This window comes from Anser anser, assembly GCF_964211835.1.
Source record: "Anser anser genome assembly, chromosome: 8".
Classification (NCBI taxonomy): domain Eukaryota; kingdom Metazoa; phylum Chordata; class Aves; order Anseriformes; family Anatidae; genus Anser; species Anser anser.
This window is the reverse complement of record NC_139728.1, coordinates 204,613-218,974: the sequence shown is the minus strand read 5'-3', so window position 1 is coordinate 218,974 and position 14,362 is coordinate 204,613. Positions and strand designations below refer to the sequence as shown.

The window sequence follows — 14,362 nt, the reverse complement described above, 5'->3', positions numbered from 1 at the left end:
CACGGTGGGGCAGAGGTGTTTTAAAAAACTTCTGGGTTTCACTGTCCACTGCCCATCAGTTGCTGGACTTCAGGGCCTCAAATTCTGTTGAGTGATGCGAGGAAAAGAGATTGTTCATTAGAATTATGCTTTGCTGTTGTTTAAAGTGGTGGAACATTAGGGAAACCAATGCAGTTACATGTTTCTAAATAGAATAATTTAGAACTTTTTGTCTTTTATTCATATTTTTGGTCATTATTTCTTTTCATTTTAAGGTGAAAAACATTTTTTTTGTTAAAGAATAGCTCCTCTTCTGCATTTGAATATGCCTAACTTCAGCCCTTGGTAAATAACAACAAAGCCTGAAGTTGCCAAAGTTCCCAAGGCAGCATTGCAATTTGGCCATTACCTTATAATAAGCTGCAGCTAGGTTAGCAAAAACTTTAAAACCAGAAACAGGTTCCACCACTTTTATCAAGTTGTGTAGTTTCCTATTACACCGTTTAGAAATAGGGTGCTGAAACACGTTGCTGAGCTACTTTGGTGGTTTTGTTGTTTTTTTTTTTTCCAACGGTTGTTCTAATTTGCCCTTTCTGTTAAGAGCTTTTAACAAAGCAGTGCAGCAGCTGGAGATTTAGCTAAGTTAAGATTGGGACAATTTTATTCATTTCTGAATACTGCACTGCACTGTGTTGCATTACTTTTTCAAGTTAATATTTGCAGAATGGTTGGTGATTATGAGTTACATGTTTAGCTCTGCTGCCTCCTGGCCAGGTCAGAACTCCAGCCTGCCTCCTTGGCCTGCCTGCCTTTGAGTTGTGAGAATGTAAACTACTGAATAATCGCCCTTTCTGTAAAGCTTCCATTCTTGGCATTTCTCTGTGAATGATATCAGTACTGGCTTTCTCTCCGAGAAATTCCCTTCATTTTCTCTTCTAAATTAAACTCTGTTTAGCTGTGGTTTTCTTCCCTGCAATATCTCTATTTCTCTTCATTACAATGCCTAAAATCCTTTTCATTTATACCCTTCTCATCTATCTACCTTGATCACTTGTTCCTCTCCATTTCTTCCTTTCCTGTTGATCTAAATGAATTGTGCTCTCTCATGCTGTCTTTCCAGTGGTTCTGGTTCTCCATCATGTCAAATTTACATTTATTTGTTCTCACAAGCATAACTGCACTTGCAATATAATCTAATGTTGTCTCTTATTTTATTGTCCTACTCTTTTTAGTTTGCCAGAAATGCCAGCCTTGATGTTCACCTTCATTTATCTCTAAAAAGGCTTTTTACGTTCTTGTTTCTCATCTATTTATGGAGGAAGATCAGTCAAGTTGGCTGTGACTCTCCTCATAAGAGTATCTTCTCAAAATTCACCTTTTTAGCAATGTCTTTCTTCATGTACATCTTCTCAAAGGATTATTATAGATTATATAGATAGATATAGATTATATAGATAGATATATCTATAGATAGATTATTTATACCATTTCCACTATATTTCCTTAATACTTAATTATCTCTAGCTTATTTTTGTTTTATTCAGAATGAATGTAGAATAGCCTAAGGCGTAGCTTCTGCCTTTGCTAAAGCATGAGAAACATTCCTTTTATGTTGGCTTTGGTAAGTATAAATCCCTTTCCTTCTTTGCCGTTGGGGCACAGAAGGGTCCATCTTCTTACTCAACATTGAGCTTCCAGTTCCAAGAATGTACCAGGTTAGAACTTCTCAGAAGGAAAGAGAAGAAATTACATCAACCAAATATGACAAACAAAAAGCAGCATGTATAACGCTCTGCAAGTCAAACTGCTGAACTGTTTTCTCTTTGTGGCTTTATCTCTAGGTTGGATCTAAAGGATGAGAAGCCAAATGACAAGCCAGGCCTAAGCTGAGTGTTGCTTAAGGCTGACAAGCAATTTGCAAAGCCAACCTCTGGGAGCTCTCCAAGAAAGGATGAAAACATTGCTGTGTGATTGCATCCACTGCTGCCAGAATCTGCAGGTGAATCAAAATTTTGTGTCTGTTGACAGATCTAAAATAGTGTGTTAACACTAGAACATGGCTATTAACCTCTTCCTAGGCCTGTTAAACCAGCGTAAGTCTCCTTGTGTTTATAGTGTGCTCCAGCCTTGAAACAAAGACAGGAGGTATCCAGGAGGATAATTGATGAATGTTTCCAGTGCAGACAGAGGTGGGAGGACCTTACGTTCCCTGCTACCGAGACCATTTGCTCATAAATTAGAAACTTAGAATGAGAAATTAGAAGCTACTTAGAAATGAAAAAATACAAGTGATTACTGTCCTGGCAATATGTGTATATATATATATAAACACACACCAATATATAAAATTCTATTTTAATGTTAGTATAGACTGTTAAATGTGTTATTCAGTCTTTGTTAGCTTAAATGTCACGCTTCCCAACTTTTAATTCCTCTTATTGTCAAGCAATATGATTCTGTGGCAAATTTTTCTCTCTTTAGCACCCGGTTGAGACAAATCTCTTCATGCTGTTGTGCCCTTTAGGAATACTGTCAAATTCAATCATTCAGGACTCATGAGTCTTGCACTAACATGAAGAGATTGATTTGAAAACCATGGGACTAAAGGTTGTTTTGTTTTTTTTTCGTGTTTTTCATTTTCCATTTCCATACCTTAACCATTTTACATGAAAGCTGAGATTGCCAGCTTTGCTCTCACATGCAAATGAGTACTTCACAATGCTATGAAGCCCTAGAATAATGTACTCGGATGTGGCAGTGATTGTGCCAGTATTTTCTGATCAGTTAGATCTATCTGAAATGTCAAGAATTACTGTGGTGTCAGAAAATATACTGGAATATAGCAGCCTCTGCAGCCCATTTAGAGTGAGTTAAAAATAGACATAAAAATTACTTCAGGCAAAGATGCAGAGGAATTCTTGACCTTTCATAAACTGGGTCCCATTAAAACAAAGTATGCTTTCGTAAAGTCAACAGAAGACATGTACCTAGAAATAAATGAATGCAGGTTTATCCTAAGCAATGAAGAAGTTTGAAAAGGACTAGTAAGTCAAATGGCAAGTAACTGAACACAGGTTCCAAGTGTGATGTTGTAGCACAAAGGGTCCATGCAAACCTTGATGTGCAGACACAGCGCAGATATTAATGGTGGTAATTTTTACATTTATGTACAAATGGCAGAGAGTGATTCAGGCATAGCTTATATAGTCCTGGTGCTCATGTTGCAAGATGGATACAAAAAAAAAAAAAGAAATGAGTACAGAAAAGAGCTATAGGGTGTTCTGTCAGAGAAAATGCCATGTAACAGAAGAACTAAAAATCTACTGAATCAAAAATATTGAAAGGTGAGTTTATAACAGCGTATACATAACATGCACAGAAAGAAGTATTGAATATAAGACCTTTGAATTTACCACAGAGTGATGTAAGAAGGAATAATGCGTGGTAGCTGGAATCAAGCAAGTTCAAACAGTGTGGCCTTCAGTACCCAGTTCAGTACCACTGACAATAATGTGGTTGATTTCTGGGCTCTTGATGTTTTCAGATCAGGACTCAGTGCCTTCCTGGAACATGCAGTTAGCTAAACACAAGCTATACTGTGTTTGAGTACAGCACAGTTCAGGGCTAATTGGGTTAAATGCAATTGCCTGTAATTTATAGGACAGCAGACTGTATACTCCAATAGTCCCTCTTTTATAGACTTTATAAATACATTTCTGTATTTATAAGCTCTCCAAGAACTCAATAATTCTTTTCTTACTTCCACCCCACATCTAGCCTTTCGTTCTGTGTATGCCTTTCCTATCTTTGACTATCCTGTCCCAGTTGCACAGCACTGTGGCGTAGAAAAATACCACTTGCAGATAATGGGGAGATGACTGCACCCACTTCTTGTCCCAGTTGCTCAGATTACTAAATATCTCAGCAGTTTCTCAAGTAGTATCCCTTGCCCTTGCCTTTATTTACCACCTAGAAGAATGCATTTCATCCAGCTCAGATCTCTCTCTATCCAAATCCAGTCCTTCCATACTCTACTACTGCAGCCTTTTATTGTGTCAGTTCATCAAATGTGCCTCAGCAAATGATTGAGACTACAGCCAAAAGCAAAGCAACATAGCTGGTCTGGGGTTATGCTTCAGAGACTTTTTCAGCCTTTAGACAAAATTAAAATAGACATAATTAAGGCTTTTTCCAGCAGCAACAATCCATTTAAAGTAATTTGAACGTTTGTGTTTTCTGCAACTTCTGAGGTTGCTTACAGCTTAACAGGAATACTCTGCCTAGCCAAAATGGTACCTGTGTGACTAAAGGGAAAACTGGTATCTTATCTGCATACTAGCTGAGTGCTCTTCCTTTCCTCATATTCTATATTATCGTTACATGGAGCATCTGTTTGAAAGTATACATTTTCTTTTCCTTCTCTATATTTTACCAACATAAAAGGTGTTTCTTTTCATGGTTAAATGAGAGATTCTGTTCTCCTAATAGATATGTAGGTAACACATTGCTTTTGCTCCACTATCTGACATAAGGCTGATCCAGTAACCTCACTTATTGAATAATTGTGTTGTTGTTGGGAATATTCACACATGTAAAATGAGGAGGACTTGGCCCTTTGGTCATATTTTTGTAATAAAAGATAAAATGAGATTTTAGGAAACTGCAACTTATGACCATGATATTTATGAGGCTGTCAGGATTGCCCTGTAAAAATTCTTATTATTTAATTCTTCACTCCGACACTAAAGCATCATTTCATTTATATGCAAATAAGAATATATTCTACTGCTGTTTCTTCACTGAAGAAGCTGTTTGAATTATTCACATTTTATTAATAAAGCTTCATAAATAAGTATTTTTTCTACTCAACTGGTAGTGGCCAGGCAAGAGAATCTATTTATCAGACTTTGTTATTATGAGCTTCATAACAAAATATGAAGATTTATGGAGTACGTAATTAGATATTATGTGATCATAATGGTAACGTTGGGTTATACAGATGAAATACACTTTTCTTTGTGCATTCCTCCTTGGTAGAGGCACTTTCTGGAAAATGGACTAAACTCATCCCCATCACTATGTTCCAGGAACTGCCTGTGAAACAAACAAAGCAATTTAATACCTTTTTGTGATCACACACAACAAAATAATTTTGAATAATGAAAAGATGCCTAAGAAAGACGTGTGGTGAAAATGCTGCCTCTCTTCCGTGCAGAGATGTCTCCAGACCTAGGATAACTTTGTATGTGGCATTACAGTGTACAGCCTGAAAGTGGCTGGCCTTTAAACCATCATTTAAATACCCAGCATTTAATTTTCCCTTCAAGCACAGACCATGGAGTACTCCTGTGGTGAAATCAATTCTACCAGTGCTGTGAATGAGGCTGCCTATGGGGCTGAGCCCCAGCACTGAGTCCTGGGTATGGAACAGCCAGGTTTGCAGCTTCCTGATGGGTTTAGGCAGAACAGGGATTCCCTGATGATCTGCTTAGCCAAGACATCAGCTTCTTCAGGTGTGCACTAGGGGGACTTCAGGAATCCAGGGTATTTTCTTCAGCAAAATCAGAGCAATCCATAGAGACTAAATGAAATTTCTGTAAATTGCTTTGTCAGAGTTAGGTATGTATATTGCTCTTAAAATAGACACTTTTTGAAATACTGGCACTGAATTCTCCTTGGAGATTTGAAGAATGAGACACACAGAACAATACAGTTGTGAGATGTCCAATTCTATGATACAATAGCACCTGAGTACCTATAGATGACCTAAACCAATGAAAAATTAAGGGAAAAAGGCCAGAAGTGAAATACCTGCTGAGTATTACAGATCAACCCACAGAGTTTTATTTTATTGCTATATGCTGTAATCCAAGTAGAATTTTAGTTTCATCAACTGCACCTCTGAAATCCACTGTAGCAAAACTACTGTAAATTAGAAGTAGTCTAGTAAATCTAGGCTGCCTACGTTCTTGTAGACAGCTGAAGATGTTTTGTGGGAAAAATTGTCAGCTTGAATTTTGACCTTGTCAATTAGACAAGTGCTGATTTTACTGTTTCTGTGGAAGCAAGACCATGGAGCGTCCTTTGGAAGTCTTTCAACATCACAGTTAGCAAGACTGAGAAATTAACCTGTAATTGTATGCATGATTGTTCTTGAAACAGTTTGGTTTTTTTTTTTTGCATGTGAAATAAGGGTCTGTGAGCTGTCTTAGACTTCATGCAACCAAACATTATGTGTGCACTTGAATTTAAGCATGCAACATTTATGAAGGCATTGAATCGGGTTGTGTGCTGCGTATAGCAGCATGTGCTAGATAGGCACATGTGTGTTTAGAAGAACAACAATGAGCATTCCTCAATAATTACTTGCAACTACTCTGAAGGATCCTGTATTGGTTGATAGAATCAGTGAGGCAGAGAATGTTCTGAAAATTTTCAGCTGTGCATAGTTATTATGGCATACCTAACGCTGGCCAGAGCAAAATTTAATTGTAGGCTAATTCTGTGATATCTTACACATGATCAGAATTATAGAATCATTTAGGTTGGAAAAGACCTCTAAGATCATCTAGTCCAACCTTTATGAAATTCCTCAAAAAGCACTTTTTTCACTAGCCTGTACAACCACAGATTCAATTGCTAATTATAAAACTAAGTCCTGAAAGCACTACACCTCAAGTACTCACTGTATTACTTTTTGAAGAATCAATATTGTAGCAGTAATGTAGCACTCATTTCTGGACTTTAATTAAAAAAAAAAAACAGTTAACTTTTATCTCAAGATTCTTTAATCTTCTACGTGTTGAATACTAGCTAAAACATTTAAACAGAAGATTGCTATTATTCCTTCAACAGTATGTATTTGCTGCCTATTTGCAATATTGTTCAGAATTGTTCACAATAAGCAGAGTCAAAACAGAAAGTAGTATAAGTATAAACCTGTTTTATTTTGCTGGGATGTTTGTGACAGAATTGTAGGCAGGAAAAGCAATTTTGATGTCCACAGACATTTGATAAGCCAAAAATTTTATCTTTGAAAATAGACTCAAATTCTGTTATGAAGCTTTATTTGCAAAAAAGAGTAGTAAAAGGAGAGAAAAAATAATCTTGAGGGGCATACTAATTTTGGTACGTTTGATCCTACATGGCTGAAAATTGGGGGGAAAAAAGCATTGGGGGAAAAAAAAGCATGTAAATGATTTAGAAAGTAAAGCTGTAGACTATTACAATATTCTAATAAAGCTGGAAGCAGAAGTACAGATGAGGGCAGAAAATGTTCATAGAGTATTCTTCAGTTACATAGTTTCACCCACTGAAAGAGTAAGTGCAAGATCTTGCACTGTGAGTTTCATCTGAACATTAAAATCATTCTGAACGCCTGAATGGAAGAGCTGAGATCCAGAAATTAAGAGATAGTTCCTTTTTTCCCCTCCTGATAGAGGATAGATGCTAATTTGCAGTACTGAAATGGATGGGAATTTTACTCCTAGCTTTCTAAAAGGAGGAAAACCAGAGATATTGTTAAGGTGATTTTTTTTTCCTCATTACGGAAACCATTCTGAAGTGTACATTTATACTTGCCAGGGTTTGGGGATCAGGACCAGATGGTTCTGATCAGCCCCACCTAGGGCCTCTCCCCCACCCTGCCTACTGCCCAGGACCCCACTTCAGCTCCCCACAGCCCTGCCCTGCCCAGCCATGGCCCCATGGAGCTGGGCAGGGCTTGGGGGCTGATGTCCCAGCCTGGCCTTGGACTGTTCCAAGCCCCACTGGGGTGTCAGGTGGGTTCTGGGGCTGCCCCTGGCTTCCCCTGCCCAGCCCACCCACCTGCGCTGCTCCTGGCTGGTGAGGTCCTGCCCTGCCCTGCCCACCCTGGGTATTCCTCCTGACTCCCACCGCTAGAGCTGCTAGCTTTCCATGTGCCTTGACAGGGATGTTGTGGTTGTTGGATTTTATTGAGGAAGAAGTCCAGCAATCACCATCTCAGTCCTCCATCACTTCTCTCCTCTGTTACAGCTAATGTACAAAAGAGGCTCTTCATGAAAGCATTCCAGATAGGTAGGCCTTGATGTCTGTGTTTCCAGCCTGGCAGCTCTCTGTAATTGTATATGTTCCTGGTTCATATTCCCAGGTGCTTTGGCCAAAGGCAGCAAATACAGAAATTTAAATCAGGGAACCATAAGACCTAGTCTAGGAACTAGATGATGTGATCTTCAGGATCTCCCAGCACAGCAGTAAATCAGAACAATTATTCAGTGTGTGTTGTGATACACATGTAGCATTCTTCTGTCACCACTTCAGTTTTTCCTTGGGGCTACAATACTAAAATCTGAAAAAAGCAGTTAATTTCTTGTAGTCTGCTCATACTGAAAGTAGTCATACCTTTAAGTCAGCTGTCTCCAGTACTACTGTAATGTGTACCTGCTACCGTAGTGGCAATAGTTACTGAACTTAGATATATTGCCTTCTTTGTTGTTTTTTTTTTGTTTGTTTGCTTGCTTTCATTAATAGGGAAGGATTATGTGTCTTGGAAAAGCATTATTTAAAGTGTGTACTGGTGCACTGCAGTGCTTGTACTATATTAAATTCCAAGGATGAATTCTCTTGTGAGTAGTTTGCCGCAACTTGACTGCTTCATTTATTTTTAAAGAAAATTGTCTGTTATTCTTCTTTTTTCTTTGCTCTCAGTTACAGGTAATGAAATGAAAACAAGTTTAATTGTTACGATATGGAAAACTGTGGTGAACTGACTTTCCTGATCACATGAAGAGGTGGTAACTTCTGTGAGCTGGTATAGGAAAATGTTGAAGTTCATTGTGGCTTCTGTGCTTCGAAGCATACGTAGCTTTGTGTCAGAGTACTGCAGAAGCCCTTTTTGAGGCTCTAGCGCAAGGAGGACAATGATGCAATGATCTGGGAAGCCTGCTCAGTTTCTTCTCTCACCACCCCCAGTTCCAATCTATGAAAATGTAGAAATAGGTGGCATATGATTAGAAAAGAAACTGGGTGAGTCCAAATACTCAGGTTCCTCCAGCTGAATTATTATTTCAGTGGAGAAACTTGTAAGATGAGAAACAGGTCTGGGATTTCTGGCAGGCGGCATAACACATCCACCTTCCACTCGGCATAGTCGGGCTTTGTGCCCACACTTTGCAGTGGTCAGAAATCAGATTGGTAAGCCACAGTTTTTCTAGCAGTATCTGCATTACAAGGGTCAAACACAGTATACATACACCAGGCTTGGATGAGTTGGAGCATGTGAAATGGTGGATATTGCCTCCATGCTGCTTTTCCCCTTTCTCCTTGTGTTAACTCCCTGCTGGGTCAGATGACAGACAAGCTCTTTCCAGACAGAGCAGGAACAGTACAAATGATCAAATATGGCTGTATCTGGAATAGGTGGAACAGTCATTTAAAAATGAAAAATGAACTTCTTGAGCCCTCCAGTGGTGTAATTCTATGATCCTATAAGCGGGGAAACTCATCTAGAAGATTTTATTATGTCACATTGCCTTGTCTCTATCTGATTGCCTGCTTTCTGTCATAGTTTATGTTTTTGCAGGGTGGCATGTAGTACATTAGTTCTTCCAAAAGTCTGCCCACATTTCCTCAAGCCACAACCCTGTTTTGGGAGTTTGTGGCTGTCCTTCATGTCCTCTGTGAGGAAATATTTTAGTGCTGTAATTTGGTGTTGCTGTGTTCCAAATAGAGTGTTTGGCTTGCACATGAGCTTTCCAGGGCAGAATATGGATGACTGTGTTCTGATTTTTATTTTTGTTCCTCACTCTGTGGTATGCAAACCACAGGACCAAATGGCACAGTTACAGAAATGTGTGAGCTGGTTATGCAACTGCTTCCTATTATAGCTACAAATATGGAGATGGTGAGTTAAATGGATCAAAAATAATGTCACTGTTCAAGAAAGCAGCAAGGCCAAAATGCTTAGCTGTGGAAACTGAAATATTGCTGTCCAACAGACATTTCTGAAATATCTAATGTTAAGAGAACTGAAAAGGAAATGAATTTAATTCACAAATGTTTTCGTTTCAGCTGAGATGGAGTTAATTTTCTTCATAGTAACCGGTGTGATGTTTTGTATTTAGGATGAAAATAGTGCTGGTAACACTGATGTTTTAGTTGGTATCGTGCAGTGCTTACACCTGATCAAGGACTTCTTTGCTTCTCATGCTGCCCTGCCAGTGGGTAAGCTCCCCAGCTTATAAGAAGCTAGGAGGGGACACAGTCAGGACAGCTGACCCCAGCTGACCGGAGGCACGTTCTGTACCCTATGGCATCGTGCTCAGCAATAAAACTAGGGAGAGTTGGCCAGGGCAGCTGTCATTGCTCAGGGATTGGCTGGGCATCGTTTGGCTGATGGAGAGGAATAGTGTTCAATGCTTATTGTGTGTTTTTTTTTTTCCTGTTTTGTTTTCTTATTTCCTTGGTGTTTTCGTTTGTTTTGTGGTGGCGCTGGTTGGTTGGTTGGGCTTTGTGGTGGTGTTTTTTTGTTGTTTCTTTCTCCCTCCCTCCCTCCCTTCCTTTCTCTTCCCTCATTCCTTCCTTCCTTCCTTTCTTCCTTCCTTCCTTTCTTTTTCTTTCTTTTTCTTTCTCTCTTTCTCTCTTTCTCTCTCTCTCTCTTTCTCTCTCTCTCTTTCTCTCTCTCTCTTTCTTTCTTTCTCTCTCTCTCTCTCTTTCTCTCTTTCTCTCTTTCTCTCTCTCTCTCTCTCTTTCTCTCTTTCTCTCTTTCTCTCTTTCTCTTTCTTTCTTTCTCTCCCTTCCTTCCTTCCTTCCTTCCTTCCTTCCTTTCTTTCTCTCTCTCTTTCTTTCTCTCTCTCTCTTTCTTTCTCTCTCTCTCTTTCTTTCTTCCTTTCTTCCTTTCTTCCTTCGTTATTAAACTGTCCCTATCTCAGTCAACAAGTTCTTGCCCTTTTACCTTTTTTGATTCTCTCCCCGATCCCATGGCTGTGTGGTGCTTAGCTGTCTTACCAGGTTAAACAACAGCAAAGATTAAGAGAGGTACTTTAATTCTTTTGTCTACCTGGAAACCAACTTCCTACTAGCATCACTGAAAGGAGGATGAGAGAGGCAATGGGGATGGATCATACTTTGTCCATGACAGTTGTCAGCTACTTAGTGGCTAGCATGTGCACTCCACACAAGTGAGGCATTGAGATGTTATCAGTTTTGGCACAAATGTGGTAATAAATTGACACTTGTGTGAGTCCATGGTACTCTTCAAATGTTGCTTGCTGTCATAACAATCATCTCTTTTTTTATTTTCTCTTCTGTCCATCTGCTAACTGGAATTAGTAGCAAAATAAAAAGGGTCAGTCAGAAACAGGGATTATCTTACAAAGTTTGATAAGAAATAGGAAACCAGTATGATTTGATGGAAGGATTTAAAATAAAAAATAAAAAAGCTTTTTTTGGATGGCAAAAGCAGCCTAGGATTCTTAATTTCTTAAACAATGCTGCTAAAACTAATAAAGGACAGAATGGTGAATAGCGCTAATCAGGGAAAAATCACAAGAACATCACAGCTTTAGTTTAGAAGTTGCTGGGGAAAGCTGAGAAGTCTTTCTGTTTGTCCTAGCTACAAGAATCATTAGCTTGTTGTGGAAGTCTACAACTTAGGCTGTCTTTCTTCAGAGGTTTATGGGTAAGGGAAAGAAATAAGACAACTGTAATGCTCTGTCTCCCTATGAACACTATCTTTCATGCCAAAAGAGAGGTTATTTCATCACTATCCCTATTACACTCAGTCTTCTTGTAGCCACAGGCTTAGTGTCCTAAACAATCCCTCTCAACTTAAGAAAAAAAAAAAAAGAAAAAGAAAAAGAAAAAGAAAAAGAAAAAGAAAAAGAAAAAGAAAAAGAAAAAGAAAAAGAAAAAGAAAAAGAAAAAAAAAGAAAAAGAAAAAGAAAAAGAAAAAGAAAAAGAAAAAGAAAAAGAAAACATTTTCTCTTGTTTTTCTCCAAAATATACACTCCAGTCACAGTTACGGATACTTTGTGTTGTGACCAGGCTGTTCATCCCAGGACACTTTCGCATGGCACTGGCCAGTGGGACCTTATTCTCCATTGACTTCATCAGTATTTGTATATATGCAATGCAAGACAAATACATATGGTGCATGTAACACAGTCTTACTTGATAGCATTTGGTACCTGCATAGCTCTGATAAAAATCAGTTCCTAAGGAGAGGTGGAATGGAATGTCAAGCCTTTAGATAAAAAGGAAGTCTGAAGAAAATCCATGGAGGACAACAAGGAGAGACTTTGAACAGATCCCGAAATCAACAAAGAGCTGGTAGGGATAGCTGAGGATGAAAGTTATCATATTTTTACATTAAAATTTGTCTTCAGTTGATTAATTTTAAGGTTTCTGCTATGTGTTTATATTGAAGAAACATTAAGGTCAAAATACAAGCATTTCAAATTAGGAAAGCAAATGGCTCCAATGATAGTTTTAATAGATTTCTTAACAGGAGATTTCAGGGTGAAACTGGTAGAAAAACACATGGAGAAAGCAATGAAAGTACTAATATGCAGCCACAGGAGGTACAGGAAGAGGAAGAAAGACAAGGTCAAGCATCAAGTCAGCAGACAAGGGAAGCAACCATTAGGTCAGAATAGAGGAGAACAAAAGAAGAGAACAAGCAGCACACGTATAACATATGTGATAGACAAAGAAGCAGCGCATGTATAACATGTGATAGGCAGGGCCTAATTCTGCCTTGGCATACACCAGTGTAACTTCATCGGCTGAATCCTCTTTGCACAATGTCACTTTCAATATGATCTAACAACATGGAAGCTTGCTTTTTTTTTTTTAAGTCAAAGCTAAATTTTCATTGTCTTATACCATTTCTAGGCAATTGTAATTTCACCGTTCCACTGTTGTTACTATTATGGTCCTTTAGTTACTGCAGATTTCTTCTGTGTATCTTTTATGAGTAGACATTTACCTGTTTCACATTTGCATTCTGCTTTAGCAAAATTAAATTCTTTAAAGATCATTTTGGTGGAAGCATGATATGCACACTATTGCTTGAATAGTGTGTTATTGTATGCATTTTTAAAATCTATGAATTCTGGTACATTCCATCCATCAATGCTCATTTGAAAATATTTAGTGTTGTGGTTGTTTGTTTGTTTTTCTTATTACAACGTTAGTATTCACATTTTCTATATTTTGGCGTCAGTGGTGTAAAAAAGCGTGAAGAGAAGAATCAGCTCCCAGAATCAGAAAGCAGGAAAACATCTTGGCTTGAAACATTTTTTCTTCTATACTTCGATCATGTATATTATTTTTAAAGCTGTAAACCACAGGAAACTTTGCCTCTAACCTGTAGAATTAAAAAAAAAAAAACACAAAAAAAACCTCTTAAAACCTGCCAACTCCTGTTCCCTTCCCAAAACTTCAGGCTTCTGCTATTCTTATTATGCATACAACTTATACTAATTTTGCACTATAGACAACACTGTATTTACTCCTTGTTTATATCACCATAACAGAAGTAGAATTAAACCCTCAGTTCATCGATTAATGAAGAGTAAAGATATTCTCATAGAAATCATAGAATCAATAAGGTTGGAAAAGACCTTTCAGATCATCTGGTCCAACTGTCCCCCTACCACCAATGTCACCCACTGAACCATGTCCCCAAGCACCACGTCCAATCTTTCCTTGAACACCCCCAGGGACGGTGACTCCACCACCTTCCTGGGCAACCCGTCCCAATGCCTGACTGCTCTTTCTGAGAAGAAATGTCTCCTCATTGCCAACCTGAACCTCCCCTGGCACAACTTGAGGCCATTCCCTCATGGAAATATCTGTCGTCAGGCTCTTTTCAAGAATAAAAAGCTAAAGAAATAACTTACTACCTGTATAAAAACTTTGGAGCTGAGTGAAAAAAATCAGCGTGTGATTCACCACAGCTAACACATGCTGATGTAGTCTGTTGTTTTCCATTTGTCTACCATACTTCCAGTTCTGAAGAGCTACCCACACAATAACAAAGAATTGCAGCTCATAAGAAAATTCTTTCATACCCCTATACAGAAGAACAAAGAAATACATACAAATAAAACTGTGCCATACCCTCGACTCCAGCGGGCCTGACTGGGGTGTGCCGAAGTCCCAGCAGGCTGAGAGAAGCAGTTATAGAGCCCCCCGCAGACAACAGCACTGGGGCCCTGAGACCAAAGAAGTCCATCAAAGATAGAAATTTTATACTGAAAGGAAAATAATACATATATCACTTAAGGCATCCAGCTTAAAATTATTGAAAAGGAGGACAGAACTATGGAAAGGGGGGTTCTTTTAGAAAACTGCCTCTGGACTGTATTTTAACGTTCTGAACCTGCTCCCTCAAGCTATT

The 14,362-nt window shown here is 38.6% G+C and overlaps 1 protein-coding gene across 1 annotated transcript in view; it reads left to right on the top strand.

Annotated features, from left to right (window-relative positions):
• HFM1 (helicase for meiosis 1) overlaps positions 1-14,362 on the top strand; it is a 148,059-nt gene that overhangs the window by 68,815 nt on the left and 64,882 nt on the right. The window contains exon 4 of the mRNA XM_083847410.1: positions 1,821-1,978. The gene's annotated coding sequence lies outside the window, so the exon portion shown is untranslated. The remainder of the gene's footprint in view (positions 1-1,820; positions 1,979-14,362) is intronic.